General features: G+C 47.8%; 1 protein-coding gene across 19 annotated transcripts in view; it reads right to left on the bottom strand.

Annotated features, from left to right (window-relative positions):
* Window positions 1-15,766, bottom strand: part of TNXB (tenascin XB) — a 119,118-nt gene extending 103,352 nt beyond the window's left edge. For 5 of the 19 annotated variants that reach the window (XM_081181683.1, XM_081181701.1, XM_081181694.1 and 2 more), the window contains exon 1: window positions 15,085-15,765. The gene's annotated coding sequence lies outside the window, so the exon portion shown is untranslated. Of the gene's footprint in view, window positions 1-15,084 lie in introns of all 19 variants that reach the window. The other 14 variants (XM_081181698.1, XM_081181687.1, XM_081181697.1 and 11 more) reach the window with 9 other exon arrangements.
* Window positions 15,767-15,989: the final 223 nt, after the last annotated feature.

Genomic DNA, 15,989 nt, shown 5'->3' with positions numbered 1-15,989 from the left:
ACCTAACCCGAGTATATGCATTGTTTTTTTTAGGTGCACTTGACTGGACTGCATTGCAAATTTTGGAGCAGTGCAAATTTCGGACAATTGAATACAGTGGTACCTCAGGTTAAGTACTTAATTTGTTCCGGAGGTCCGTTCTTAACCTGAAACTGTTCTTAACCTGAAGCACCACTTTAGCTAATGGGGCCTCCTGCTGCTGCCACGCTGCCGGAGCACGATTTCTGTTCTCATCCTGAAGCAAAGTTCTTAACCCGAGGTATTATTTCTGGGTTAGTGGAGTCTGTAACCTGAAGCGTATGTAACCTGAAGTATATGTAACCCGAGGTACCACTGTACAGGGCTCTTTTGCTACCCCTTCTCCAGGCACTAGCACCCTCTTTTTCTATTTTTAATGTTTTCCGGAATGTTCCAGGTTGTGAACGAAAAGGACAATGTATTTGATTGAAAAACATGACCGTCTAGGCTAGGGGACAGAGGCACCATCTTTTTAAGAGGATTGAGGGGGCCCGTGCGCAACGCCGCACAATGTCATTACATCTTGCGCACAACACTGCGAGTCATCATGACGTCATGCATGTGACATCATACAATGCCCTGACATCACATGTGCGATGCCGCAAGGAGCCAGGGGGCGGTGCTGATCACCCCCTGAATATTGAGGGGGCTTGACCCCCTCAAAAATACTTGGGGTGGGCCAAAACTGCCCTAGGGAGTTGGCACACCTGCTAGGGGAGGAATCTGAAAGATTTTTCCATCCATGACACTATAAAAACAGGAGGTTTTTTGCTTTGCAGTTGTAATTTAAATCTAAAACTTATTTTCTCTGTATCCCAAACTTTCCTCAATGTCAGAGGAGGGGTGGAAGGCACGAGGTGGGGAACCCCAAGAGAAGAAGGGTCAGAGCCCAGAGAGTGGTGGTGGGACAACAGAGAGTGGTCAGAGGGAGAAGAGGGAGAAGACTGGGAAGAAGAGGGTCGGAAGCTGAAGAGGCAACAGGGTTTAGTGAGCAAGAAGAAGCTATGGCAGAGGGCAATCCAGAATCAAAAGCAGGAGATGAGGCTGAAGAGCAAGGGAGACCAAGAGGCAGAGATGAGGCAGGCTGCTGAAGAAGCCAGGGGACCTCCCCTCTGGCCTCCCAGAACCAGAAAAGGAATGAAGAGGGAGGAGCAAAGACACATCTACAGAGCCTCAGATTGCTTGGGAAGGACCTGGGGAGGAGGAGACTTAAGGAGCTGTGGGAAGGTGGGAATCTTAGGTTTCCGCAACTGCCTCATTGGGACAAGACCTACTGGGAAGAGTTGCTGCATGCTCTTGGCCAGGCCTCTTGTGCTGTTTGTTCCTTTAAATAGTTAAATTCACTGACCCTGTGTGAGGTATTACTGACTTGCTCCAGGCTCCCGTCCCTGACACTTACAGAGGAATTATCCAATACAATCAAACCTTGGTTCCTAAACGTTTTGGAACGTTTTGGCTCCCAACGCCGGAAACCCGGAAGTAAGTGTTCCGGTTGTTGAATGTTTTTTGGAAGCTGAACGTCCGACGCAGCTTCCACTTGAGTGCAGGAAGCTCCTGCAGCCAATCGGAAGCTGCGCCTAGGTTGTTGAACATTTCAGAAGCCGAATGGGTTTCCGGAACTGTTATGTACTGAGTTGAATAGGATCCAAAATGCAGCAGTCTGATTGGTCATAGAACAATAAGATTCAGAATGCAGCAGTCTGATTGGTCCTAGAACAATAGGATTCAGAATGCAGCAGTCTGATTGGTCCACAGGAGCCACCCAATCCAGACAACCGAGGATTCATTGTATTCCTGTTTTATTCTCATAACAGCCCGCTCAGTAGTGAGACTCCAAGAATCGCTCAGTAAAGCTCTCTTTTCCTAGAAGGTACACAGGAAGCTGCCTTATTCCAAGTCAGAACCATGGTTCCATCTCACTCAGTATTGTACACACTGACCGGCAGCAGCTCTCCAGGGTTTCAAGCAGGGAGCCTTTCACCAGCTGTTCCTAGAGATGCTATTGGAGGCGGACAGAACCTGGGACTTTCTGCATGCAATGGAGATGCTCTAACCATTTTGCTGCGGCCTGCCCTCTCAGCGTAGCGGCAGCCTTTGTAGGGTAATGTAAGACAGCTGCCGCAGAGGCGACACGTCATCAAAGCCTCCCAGAAGGCACTTAAAGTGATTTTTCAGATCAGCTGTGAAAATGTCCCGAAGCCTCGGTTCAAAGCCGTGGATGCTTCGGGTGGCTTTTCAGTCGCTCCATTCATTTCTTTGTAAAACCAGCAGTACTAAAGGCATGCCGATGCGAGCGGGAAAGAAATCTGGGGATACAATCAACGTACAGAGGAGGGTCAATACTATACCTGACAACTACCTGACATTCAGAAGACATCTGAACGCAGCCCTGCTCAGGGAAGTTTTTAATGTGTGACATTTTATTGTCTTTTTAATCTTTGTTGGAAGCCACCCAGAGTGGGTGGGGAAACCCAGCCAGATGGGCGGGGTACAAATAATTAAATAAATAAATAAATAAATTTTATTTTATTATTATTATTATTATTATTATTATTATTATTATTATTATTATTATTTATTTATTTAATAGAACAGAACTCTAGCCCAATGGTTGCCATTAATTTGATTTTGAACTGATTTTAAAATGAATTGATTTTAGAATGTTGTTTTACTTTTATTATTGTTAGCCGCTCTGAGCCTGGCTGGGAAAGGCGGGTTATAAATAAAAAATTGATGATGATGATGATGATGATGGGAGCCACCCAGCATGGCTGGGGAAACCCAGGCAGATGAGTGGGGTAATAATAATAATAATAATAATAATAATAATAATAATAATAATAATATGTTCTTAATAAGTGAACCAGGGTGCACCTTTCCTTTGAACCCGGCTCATCTCCAAATTTTGCAATGCTGGTCTCCAGCCAAGTAATGAGTAATGTGTACAAAAATGCATGAATACCAAGGTAAGGCGTGCGTGAGGATGTGTATATGAGTGAAAACAACGTACCAAGATGCATTGCGTTTGGTGAAATTAGTTTCTGAAAATGTTATACAGAATTAGGCCAAATTGAAGAGGTGGGGAAAGGAGAAAATTGCACTATCATGAAGCCTTTTTAAACTAACGAATAAATCACAAACTGATGTGGAAATGTGGAGAGATGAACTTAACACTGGAAAAATTAGAAACTGAGACAAACTGAAACTGAGAGACTTCCTGGTCAGTCACTCCCTGGCACTGCCCTTTCCAGCAATCCCATGAAAGTGGGGGCCTAGAAATCATTGCTAAGGGCCACCCCCAGAACCCACTCCCCTTGCTTGCATTTGGAGCTATAGAGTGTAAGAATATAGAGAATTGTAGAAAGAGGGCACTTGAGCATGCACAAAAGTCCTTTTCTTCACTACAGAGTGGAAACAATAGGCAGCAAGATGCATGCTGGGACCAAAAGGGAAAAGGCCTTTAGAGGAGAGGGAGTGGTTGTAGGGTGGGCCTGAGTGAAGGAAACGCTTGTGTTTAGAAAAGGAAACAAGAACCACCCATGATCCTTGCCAAATATCCTTTGCGTTGACCCCAAACAAACTATGTCCTGTCTGCTAGCATGTTCTCCTCCATATCAAAAGCAAAGGCTTCTGGACTTCACATAGGAATTTGCAGCCATGCTTACACACACACACACACACACGCACACACGCACACACACACACACACACGTGCCTTGTCATCTGCTTTAAAACATAAACCCCAAAGTCTCATTGAGCTAAATGAGCCTTAGTTCTGAGCAGACATGCCTAGGATGGAGCTATTTCACGCTCTGCATGTGCTCAGAGGCACTCTCCTTTGACTTCAGCTGAATGAGGATGGAATTATTCAGCGGGAAAGAAACACACTCTGCACATGCTTATTCACAACCTCCTGGCCCTGAAACGACAATCCAGGAGGATAACGCAAATACCACCGCAACTGCAACTCCCAGCTCCAGTTAAGCTCTGTTTGAACCCTTCTCATCTTAGCTGACTGTGTTCCTTGGAGTTTCCCGTTTGGAGATAAACTGGCGGGCACACCCCCCTCTTTAATCATGGTACTTCCTCTTGCATATCTTCTATTTATGTTAGAACCTTTCTTGGCAAGGCTTGGCAGCATCTGCATCTCATTCTGCGCAAGGTTATCGGCTACCCATGACAAATCATGCCCCCCTCCCCGGGGCTCCTCTTCCGAGCGCCACCCCAGCTCAGCCTTGCTTTTTGCAAACGGTCTCTGTTTGCGCCCCGGGCAAGCGGATGGAGACCAGGAGAGGTCTCCCAGTCCATGAGCTGCCGAGCTGCCTCCATGTTCCTCCTCCAAAAATATAGAAATATAGCCACAGGCTGGATCTTTCTCCTGAGACCTCAGGGAACAGGGCTGACACCAGACATTTTGGCACCTGGCGCGAACCGCAAAACGGCACCCTTCATTTCCTCACCAGGGAAGAAGGGGTGAGTGAAGATCTACACCAGTAACTAGCGGGGAATAAAAATCTACCTCCGGATTTGCTGCAGCCTGAGGCAGTCGCCTCACCTTGTCTCATGGGTGGGCCGGCCTGTGTTAGGGAAGTACCTGAGGATGTTGGCACCCCTGGCAGTTCCGGAGCTTGCCTCTATTTGTGGGAGTTTGGGAGACAGTGTCTGGCCCGGTGAGCTGCGTGGCAGAGCGGGGATTCAAACCCTGGTCTCCTGGTTCATAGTCCAACACTACAGCGCGGTGTAGTGGTTAAGAGCAGTGGACTCATAATCTGGTGAACCGGGTTCGCGTCCCCGCTCCTCCACATGCAGCTGCTGGGTGACCTTGGGCTAGTCAGACTTCTCTGAAGTCTCTCAGCCCCACTCACCTCACAGAGTGTTTGTTGTGGGGGAGGAAGGGAAAGGAGATTGTTAGCCGCTTTGAGACTCCTTAAAAAGGTAAAGGGACCCCTGACCATTAGGTCCAGTCGTGACCAACTCTGGGGTTGCAGCGCTCATCTCGCTTTATTGGCCGAGGGAGCCGACGTACAGCTTTCGGGTCATGTGGCCAGCATGACTAAGCCGCTTCTGGCGAACCAAAGCAGCGCACGGAAACGCCGTTTACCTTCCCGCCAGAGCGGTACCTATTTATCTACTTGCACTTTGACTTGCTTTCGAACTGCTAGGTTGGCAGGAGCAGGGACCGCGCAACGGGAGCTCACTCCGCCGTGGGGATTCGAACTGCTGACCTTCTGATCAGCAAGTCCTAGTCTCTGTGGTTTAACCCACAGCGCCACCCGCATCCCCTTGAGACTCCTTAGGGTAGTGATAAAGCGGGATATCAAATCCAAGCTCTTCTTCTTCTTCTCTAGCCACTACACCGCAAGCCACACCCCACTCTAGTCCTGGAATGTGCCCTTGAACTTCTTGCCTGGTTGGAGAGGTGCAATGTGGTTTGTCTGTGTGGAAACCCCTGACCTTTGCACGGATAGGATGTTGTCTTCTGCACAGCAGCAGCATCCGTTGCCCTGCCCACTTCTGAATCTGGCTCCACCCACCCACTCCACGCCTGAAGGTTTTTTGCGATGGGCCAAGGAAGGTTCCCTGCCCTTTGTTTTGCACGGGATCATTGGGTCGGAATGCGTCTCCTGGGCTTCTCCTGCAGGTCCTGGAACAACAGGAATCTTGCCTCAAAGAGCTTTGTAATCTTCTTTAAAAAGAAACAAGGAAAGGGCAAAGGAGCAGCCTGGCCCAGCCCTCCCCCCCCCCACTGATGGCTCACGGCGATGGGAAAGAACCTCATTACTGCAATATCTTGGACATGGCTTAACTGGGAATAAGCATAGTTGAATCCGCTGGAGCTTACTTCTGTGCAAACATTGGGTCCGGGCCATCACTCTGCCTCAGGGAGCAAGTCCGTCTAAGCCAAGCCAACTTCAATCTCTCCAAACAGCTTTTAAAGCGTGTAAGGATGAGCTCTGCCGGGGCAATGGCCCGTCCAGTCCAGCGTCCTGTTCTCACAGAGGCCACCCAGATCGCTGAATCATAGAATGGCAGAGTTGGAAGGGACCCTGGGGGTCACCTAGTCCAACCCCTTGCAATGCAGGAATCTCAGCTAGAGCATCTAGGACAGATGGCCTTCCAACCTCTGCTTATAAACTTCCATGGTAGGAGGTCCACCACCTCCCGAGGGAGACCGTTCCACTGTCTAACAGATGCCTATGGAGAACCTGAGGGCAACTGAACTCTCCTCTCCTGTGGCTTCCAGAAGCTGGTCTTCAGAAGCCTCTGACCATCAGAGCAAAGCCACCCTGGCTGGTAGCCATCAAGAGTCTTCTCCTCTTCCATTATATTCACCCAATTCTCTTTTAGAGCCCTCCACGTTGTAACCTCCTGCAAGGGACAAATATGGAGGGCTGCACAGGTTCCCCCATCACAGGTCCTTATCCTAGTGCCTTTACCTGAACCAGTCAGCCTACACTGAAGATGACACAACCTTCAAACCCTGGCAGCACAGGAAAGACAAACTCTGAAAAGTATCTTCCGGCGAAGAGTCAAACAGCAATGATCCAGCTAGGATGGAACCACCAGCTTCAATCATTCACCAGCACCGTGATTTGACCATAATGACAGCTTGCCCTTCAACATGATTCAGGAGCAAGTGGAAGGATTCAAACCTAGGATGGAGTCTAAGAGACTAAAGCTGGATGAAGTTCTGCCCATTGATGACTCCCATTAAAGAGTTCCACCCCCGCCCCCCAAAATGCACACTTTATGTACCAGACAATAAACACATCACATATTGTGTTAATCCCAGTAGTGATGTATGGAAGTGAGAGCTGGACCATAAAGAAGGCTGATCGCCAAAGAATTGATGCTTTTGAATTATGGTGCTGGAGGAGACTCTTGAGAGTCCCATGGACTGCAAGAAGATCAAACCTATCCATTCTTAAGGAAATCAGCCCTGAGTGCTCACTGGAAGGACAGATCCCAAAGCTGAGGCTCCAATACTTTGGCCATCTCATGAGAAGAGAAGACTCCCTGGGAAAGACCCTGATGTTGGGAAAGATGGAGGGCACAAGAAGAAGGGGACGCCAGAGGATGAGATGGTTGGACAGTGTTCTCGAAGCTACCAGCATGAGTTTGACCAAACTGCGGGAGGCAGTGGAAGACAGGAGTGCCTGGCATGCTCTGGTCCATGGGGTCACGAAGAGTCAGACACGACTAAACGGCTAAACAACAACAACATTGTGTGGATCTCGCATAAGCAACATGGATTCAGGTGAATCAGTGACACAGTAGAAAGCAGGGGTGGCAAATCTGTACCGCCGCCCCCCCCAAGATGTTGCTGGGACAAAGCCTCCCGCCACCCCTGACCCTTGGTCATGCTGGCTGTTGGTTCTGATGGGAGATGAAGTCCAGCAACATCTGGGGCGGACTCACATCCTTTGCATGCTTCTGAATACCAGTTGCTGGAAACCACAGGAAGGGAGACCAGAGTAACATTGTGTTCATTCCTGCTGTTGGGCATCCCATGAATATCTGTGAGAACTGCCACTGTGAGAACAGGGGGCTGGACTGAACGTGCTGCTGGCCTGATCCAGCAGGACTATTCTTATGCTCTCATGCACATGAAGGCCTCCAGTGAGTAACAGAATTCCTAACACAATACCCTAAACAGTGTTCCTTCAATTCTAGATTCAGGTAGATAGCCGTGTTGGTCTGACGCAGTCAAAATAACAACAACAACAACAACAATACATTGTCTAGTAGCACCTTGGGACGCGGGTGGCGCTGTGGGTAAAACCTCAGTGCCTAGGACTTGCCGATTGTATGGTCGGCGGTTCGAATCCCCGCAGCGGGGTGAGCTCCCGTCGTTCGGTCCCAGCTCCTGCCCACCTAGCAGTTCGAAAGCACCCCTAAGTGCAAGTTGATAAATAGGTACCGCTTTATAGCGGGAAGGTAATCGGTGTTTCCGTGTGCTGCGCTGGTGCTGGCTCGCTAGAGCAGCTTCGTCACACTGGCCACATGACCCAGAAGTGTCTCCGGACAGCGCTGGCCCCCGGCCTCTTAAGTGAGATGGGCGCACAACCCTAGAGTCGGACACGACTGGCCCGTACGGGCCAGTAGCACCTTTAGTAGCACCTTACAGATCAACTAAGTTCGTTCTGGTATGAGCTTTTGTGTGCATGCACACTTCTTCAGTGTTCCTTCAAGTACATCTTCACTAAGTTAGAAAATACTGCTTTTCCTGGGAGCCTTTCACAAATTATTTAAAAAGACAACAAAATGAGCTGGACTCCTTGGCAGGTTTTGAATAAACATACACGAATTTATTGAGGGTTAACAGAGTAGACAGATAATATAAGGATGTTACACTTTTACAATATGCAGAAGTTAATATAGGTTGAGAAATCAGAGAGAGGAGCTGAGGAAAGTCTTAGGGGGGAGGGTTTGTGGGGGAGGGGGAAATGGGGGGAATAATTTTGTTATGTTGAAATTGTTAATAAAAATTTTAAAAAGAAAAAACTGCTTTTCTGCAAACAAAACCAGGTTGATGGTAAGAGCTGTTTGACAGTGGAGTGGACTGGACTCTCTTGGAGGTTTTTAAACAGAGGTTGAATGTCAGCGGTTACTTAGCTGTGGTTCCGACAATGTGGCAGGTTGGATTAAATGACCCTTTGGGTTCCTTCAGACTCTACAGTTCTATGATTCTAATGTCTTCTCTTGAGAACCTCTCCTCTCAGATGTTAATTCCCTTTGCCAGTTCTGGGACGTCTGTGTTATCATCTACTGCTGTTGTGACTTTTTGCTATGACAGTTTTACATAGGAACACAGGAGCTGCCTTATGGAGAGTCAGACCTATCTGATCTATCTAAGGAAAGGCCCTGCTGGCCGAAACCCAATTAATAATCTGCCTGTCTGTTCAGAAACGCTGAGTTAGATGGACCACTTGACTTGGTATAAGGCTGCTCCCTATGTTTCTGTCCTCTGAAGAAGGTTAGGTTGAGCGATTTGCTCAGAGTCATCCAATGAGCATCAAATGCCCCACCTCTTCATCTCAGTTTCGCCCTCAGAAGCGATTTGGATGGAGACAGAACTAGAATGAGCTGGCTCTGCCTCTCATTGGCTCTGGCGCCACCTGCTGTCGGCCTCCCTGCCTTCCACCCTATCAGTCCCAATTGCTACCAGCCGCCACCACCATGGGGAAAAGAACTGAATTGCTGGATCAGACCAAAGATATAACAGCACAGAGGGAAGAAGGGCCCCAAGGGCACATGTCCTTCTGCATGTCCCTCCCAGTGGGAAGGGACAGAGGGAAAAGCAGATGGAGCAGAGGATGTCACTCTTTGGCTATATATCAACGACACAAAAGCCAGAGGGTTCTACAAACACAGGCAAAACCTCTCCATCCTGTGGGAAAAAAATCTGCAGCCAAAATGACAATTTATGTTTACTGTACAGTGGTACCTCAGGTTACATACGCTTCAGGTTACATACACTTCAGGTTACAGACTCCGCTAACCCAGAAATAGTACCTCGGGTTAAGAACTTTGCTTCAGGATGAGAACTGAAATCGTGCTCTGGCGGCGTAGCGGCAGCAGGAGGACCCATTAGCTAAAGTGGTGCTTCAGGTTAAGAACAGTTTCAGGTTAAGAACGGACCTCCAGAACGAATTAAGTACAGTGGTACCTCAGGTTACATATGCTTCAGGTTACAGACTCCGCTAACCCAGAAATATTGCTTCAGGTTAAGAACTTTGTTTCAGGATGAGAACAGAAATTGTGCTCCGGTGGCACGGCAGCAGCAGGAGGCCCCATTAGCTAAAGTGGTGCTTCAGGTTAAGAACAGTTTCAGGTTAAGAGTGGACCTCCGGAACGAATTAAGTACTTAACCTGAGGTACCACTGTACTTAACCCGAGGTACCACTGTACAAGTGTATAAAGGGGTTAAGACTCACAGAGAGCTGAATTGCCAGAGAGGATATCTCTGCGGTACCATATCCCTTAGGCAAATGATTTTTATCCTTACTATTTCCTCCTTGCCTCTATCGTCCTCTTTTCTCGTTTACCTGCTGATGGAAATCAATGTGTCATTTGCTCTCTCCCAAGAGCAAACACCATCTTAGTACTTTTAGTATGTAGAAAGCAACTTGTAAGTATCACTGCTGGCCTCGTATTCTTCACAGTGCTGAATCCTGGCAGGACTTACATGTGAGTAAACATATTTTCTTGTGCTTACTGCGCAGTCTGTCATCTGATTATTTTTGTAGGAGGGAAAGAGGGTGAATCCCAAACGGCAGGGGCATATTTAAGTATATTTAAGGCTAAGCAGCCTACTTTCAAGTCTGTTTTTATTCCTGTAATATTTTAACTCAGAGCAGCTAAAGCTCTAAACCTCACTCACGTGAGACTGAAGGGATAAATTAAGTTTACTATATCCTCTCCTACTTGCCAAAATCCATCCAGTTTTTCTCCTCTCTCCAGGCAAGCAAGAGGCATGATCGCGAGTCGAGGGCATGTCTTGTCTAAGCAAAAGCACTCAAGGAGAAGAGTCAGTGAAGGCTCTGGCCTGGGAAGAGTCCCAAGGTATGGACAGAGAGTCTTGGAAGGCCATATCCTTCCCCTGGGCCTTGAGGTCCCCTTCTCCTGATATAGAAGCACATCCAGCACCAGCACCTTATCAGAGTGTCCCTGGACTCCTAGGTGGAGTGATGTGAACAAGGCTCTACTGGAAGGCTGCAGCAGTATCAAAATGGAGGCATGTGGAACAGTGGAGGATAGTCCATTAAGGCGAAGGGGGCATTGCCCCACCAGCCTCATTCTGCTTTCAATCAGGCCCCACCTGCTTGCCTTCTTTCTTACAACCAGCCTCCCCCTTAGTCTTCCCCAGAGCTGGTCGGGCAACCCATCCAGATGAGAGGGGTATAGATAATAAGATTGTTGTTAGCATTAGTATCAGTGTTGCCCTTGAAGAACTCAGCAGGGAGGAGGAAGGGGGCAAGACTAGCATTGGTTGCCTCTGCTTGCTGTTGGTTCTGGCTCCCTCTACTCCCTTCTTTTCACCCTACCAGCCCAAATGGACGCCAACCATTGCAGATGTCAAAGCACAGTAGGAGTTTGCTATAGTTAGGGAGCCCATGCTGAAGGCAGGCCAGGCCACTGCCTTGCTGAAGCTAAGGAGGTCTGGTCAGTGCATGGATGGGCTTGAGAACCATGCAAAAGCCCCCTCGGGCAGGCAGGCTAGAGATATAAGGAAATAAATGGAATCAGTAAAGGATCATCCAGTCCTCTTCCAGTTTTCTGGCTAGGACTGCTTTCTGTGTGCATTTCTCAGCCTGCATTTCTCCCATGAGCTGGTAGGCAGTCCACCACTTGATGGAATTGACTTTAAAGGTAAGGGGACCCCTGACCATTAGGTCCACTGGTGGCCGACTCTGGGGTTGTGGCGCTCATTTTGCTTTATTGGCCGAGGGAGCCGGTGTACAGCTTCCGGGTTATGTGGCCAGCATGACTAAGCAGCTTCTGGCGAACCAGAGCAGCACACAGAAATGCCGTTTACCTTCCCGCCGGAGCGGTGCCTATTTATCTACTTGCACTTTGACATACTTTCGAACTGCTAGGTTGGCAGGAGCAGGGACCGAGCAACGGGAGCTCACTCTGTCACGGGGATTCGAACCGCCAACCTTCTGATCTGCAAGTCCTAGGCTCTGTGATTTAACCCACAGTGCCACCTGCGTCCCTGGAACTGACTTTTAAAAAACCCTAAAAAGCCTGCAACCACATCGTTTTGTGCCATAAATCTTGTATCAAGTTCTCTGATGAGGCAGATCTGTTTCCAGTCGTCCCAAACAACTGGTTCAAACAACAATAAATAGGTTTTAGACTGAACTTTGGAAAGAATGTCCTGACAACGTAAGTCATTCAACTCTGGAACAGAGATGGACTTGGAAGGAGATAAAGACTCTCCTTCTTTCAGAGAAACTTGGTGGCCAACCTACCAGTAGATTTATTGCATCAGCAGGGGAGTTGGACTAGATGATATTTGGGTGGTATCCAACTGAGTCCTACTCAAAGTAGACCCAATGAAATAATGAATTAGTTATGCCCATTAAAATAAATGAGTCTACTCTGAGTAGGGCTAGCATTGGATACAGACTTATGATTCCATCTAGCTAGGCATCATTTAACTTCTTCGTCAATATCTTCCTTTCCCTGACATCTTCCTTCTCTTCCTCTCTTAACTTTTATGTCCTCTTAGGTGATTGTATAAATATACCCCCCACTCTCAGTCTATCCAGTTCTGTGCCCCAAACAATAGTTTGCTCTTAGGGACACCAGATGCAAAAGAGGACAGGATTCCTGCATCTTTAATAGTGGCATACCTGCCGAGTTTCCCTCTTAAAGGAGCAGGAGCTCCACCCTCTTCTGAATCTTTTATCTCAGCCTTTATCCTTCACCCACCTTGCTATCTATGCTTCAGTACATCCAGTTACCTCTGCCCCTTCTCATTGCTTTCGCCCTCCTCTTAAATGCCTGCAACACAGGGTCACATTCCATGAGCTGGGTGAGGTGGAGCTTGGACCACAAAGGCCACATTTGTGAGTCTTTAAGAAGAAGAAGAAGAAAAGTTTGGATTTGATATCCCGCCTTTCACTCCCCTTCAGGAGTCTCAAAGCGGCTAACATTCTCCTTTCCCTTCCTCCCCCACAACAAACACTCTGTGAGGTGAGTGGGGCTGAGAGACTTCACAGAAGTGTGACTGGCCCAAGGCCACCCAGCAGCTGCATGTGGAGGAGCGGAGATGCGAACCCGGTTCCCCAGATTAGGAGACTACCGCTCTTAACCACTACACCACACTTAAGGTGGCACAAGACTCTTGGTTGGTTTTGCTGCAACAGACTAAGATGTCTGGAAAATCACCCTTCCTTGAAACTGATAGGAATGTAGAATAATGGCCTTCTACATTGGTCCATCTAAGCCGCACTGATAGGAAGTAGCTCACCAGGGTTTCAAACAGGGAAACTTTCCTACACCTTAAGATGGCAGGAATTGAGCCTGTTTCCTTCTGCATGTGAGGCAGATGCTCTAACCACTGAGCTAAGGTCCTTTCCCCAGAGGTTAGGAACACAAGAAGCTGCCTTATGTTGTTGGACCACTGACCCATCTAACTCAGTATTGTGTACACTGACTGACAGCAGCTGTCCAGGGTTTCAGAGAGGAGACAGCCCCAATGTCCACAAACACACACAACACACAAGCATCTGATATCTAGGGCAGACTTCAGCCTTGTCAGAGCTGGCTTCTCTCACTGGTAGGAATGAGAGAGAAATCTGATTTACTTCATGTCAAAAGGTAGAGGTACCTAATCCACGCTTTCCAAGACAAAACCCAACCATCCTTCAGAATTCACACTTCTCCGAACTTTGCAGTGCAGTCCTGCCAGCCAATAAATGTGTACAGAAATGCATGTGCTGGGGTAAAGCGTGCATAAAACTACATATAACTGTGAAAATAACGTACCAAAATGAAGAACGCTCGGGGGAAATTGCTTGCATAGACATTCTGCTTTAAAAAGGTGTATCACTGGGAGAAATGCTGCTGAATTTTCCTGAGGACTTGCTATAGAAATATTAATAGCAGCAAACTGAGGCGGAACTATAGAGAACTGAACTTCTAATTGGAAAAAATACAAAATTACAGAAATTAAATGGACAGATTCACACACACACACACCCTACTCACTTGAACCCCAAGATTCAGCCTTTGCCCTCCGGGTGCACTCCACGCAAGCACAAGATTGGATTGCAGTGCTTTTGGACTACAACTCCCATCACTGGCTGGGGCTGATGGGAGTTGTAGTCCAAAACATCTAGAGGGCACCAGGTGGGCGAAGGCTGCCCAAGATCTATCCAGAAGAGCCAGGTGTAAAGGACATAGTGTGAAAGAACTGTGTGCCTCTGAGCACATGGTTAACCTGGGAATTAAAGTTCAGTGCCGGAACTGAACTGAGCACACACAAAAGTCCACTTTGGGTTACCGTTCTTCTCCATTTCATCACCTCAACAAAGGCAGGAAAATTGGCTTTCTTGTTGCTGCCATTGTTGAACAGCCGGCAGTCAACCCCACTTGCCAATCTACTGCAAAATCCACACAGAGACCTACAGGCTACCCCAGTAGGTTTTGAATTCCACGTGGCTCTCTCTTAGCTGAAAGAGCTGTCCTTTGACAGTTTTCTGAAAACGTTCTCATAAGCCGCCTGACAACACTGGAGGAATTATAGCTTTAGAGATAAGACAGATTCCTGGAAACGTTCTCACAAGCTGCCCGGTGACACCAGAGGAATTATAGCTTCATAGATAAGAGGCAACCATTCATTATCCTTTCGTCCCTCTAGAGCATCATTCCGTTCATTCACACTTTGCGATACTTCTTCAATGGCTATGCTCAGCCGATGTACTTTTTATTTTCATCAATGAATTCACATTTTCTTCACAATGCCATCATGACTTTAGTAAGCACAATAGTTTATTATTTAAAAAGCCACCTGTCTGTGCTCTATAGATTGCAACTAGATCCTGAGGGATTGAAACTCGTGCATTAAACTCATCCCTGTGTCAAACAGCACTGCCTTCTCTTGCCTGCTTTAACACTGCTTCATCTCTCCCTGCCTTCATCCACCCTTAATCTCTCTTCCGTTCCATCCATCCATCCATCCATCCATCCATCCATCCATCCATCTGTCCCTCTTTCTCTCCCATTTCACTCCCATTCATCTGCACCAAATTACTGCTTGGATAGGATGTAGGATAGCGAACATTTGTCTATCAACATCAAACTTTCTTACCTGCTCCCTTCTCTCCCCAGCCTGTCAGTCTCTTGTTACCATGACATGTTCTTAAAAACTCAACTTTCTCATTAGCAAAGCAATGCTTTCCTTTATCACTGTAGCTGCTCGGGGATCCTTTCAGGAAATCCCAAATATTTTTTTCAAAACTCAGATGCTCTGCAGGGCATCTTTAGCACACAACACCACTTCCCCCAGGACTTTCCCTGCTTCAGCTGCCCCACAGGGAATCCCCTCCTTACTTGCAAAAAGTTTGATGCTCGGGCTGCAAAGAGCTCCACTCGTCTGCTGCCTCTCTCTGCTTCGCTCCCTCTCTCTGCGCGACTCTTTCTCCTGCCCTGGAGAGAGAGAGAGAGGAGGCGAATGTGTTGGCCTTTGGATTTCCTGGCTCAGTACAGCACTGGGGTGTGAGCGAGCATATGTGCATCACTCTCACACACACTCACACACAAACACACACACATAGACTCATTCACTCCTTTGCTTCTGCTTGGTTTGGAATCGGAGGCAGTCAGACACAAAACGCCATGAGATCATAATGGGAATCTCTGATAACCATCTTGGCACAGAGATTCGGATCACTCCATAGTCCTCCTGTTCCAACACACTTATTCATATCTATGTTAAACTTTCTCCCTCCCGCACACACATCTCTTTTCACTTTGCTGCCCTCTTTCTCTCTGTGTGATATGTGGCCTCCATCCATTGATCCTTTCCCCTGGAACCATCTCTGTCTGTCTGTCTGTTTCTCTCTCTCTCTGTCTCTCTCCTTGTTGTGGCTCCACACACCATAAACTAAAAGCTGCTTCACACGCAAGCACTCTCTCCTACAGAGCTGTTGCTTCCACGTAAAAGGAGATCCCCTCTGCAGACTGTCACGCAACTGGCATGGTCTACGAATGTAAGGACCAGGCCAGCGACTCACCTAGTCAGGCAACCTGTTCTCAAAGTGGCCAAGCGGATGCTTCGATGGGAAACCCTGCCAGTAGGACTTGTGCTGCTCTTCCCACTTATGACACCCCCAACAGTGACTGGTATCCAGCAGTGGAGACAGGGCATCGCCATCTTGGCTGCAAGCCATTGATAGTCTTATCCCCTGTGAATTTGTCTAGCACCCACCCACCCACCCCCTTACAGCCTTCTAAAG

Source organism: Podarcis bocagei, assembly GCF_964188305.1.
Source record: "Podarcis bocagei genome assembly, chromosome: 2".
Classification (NCBI taxonomy): domain Eukaryota; kingdom Metazoa; phylum Chordata; class Lepidosauria; order Squamata; family Lacertidae; genus Podarcis; species Podarcis bocagei.
This window is presented reverse-complemented; position numbering and strand designations above follow the sequence as displayed.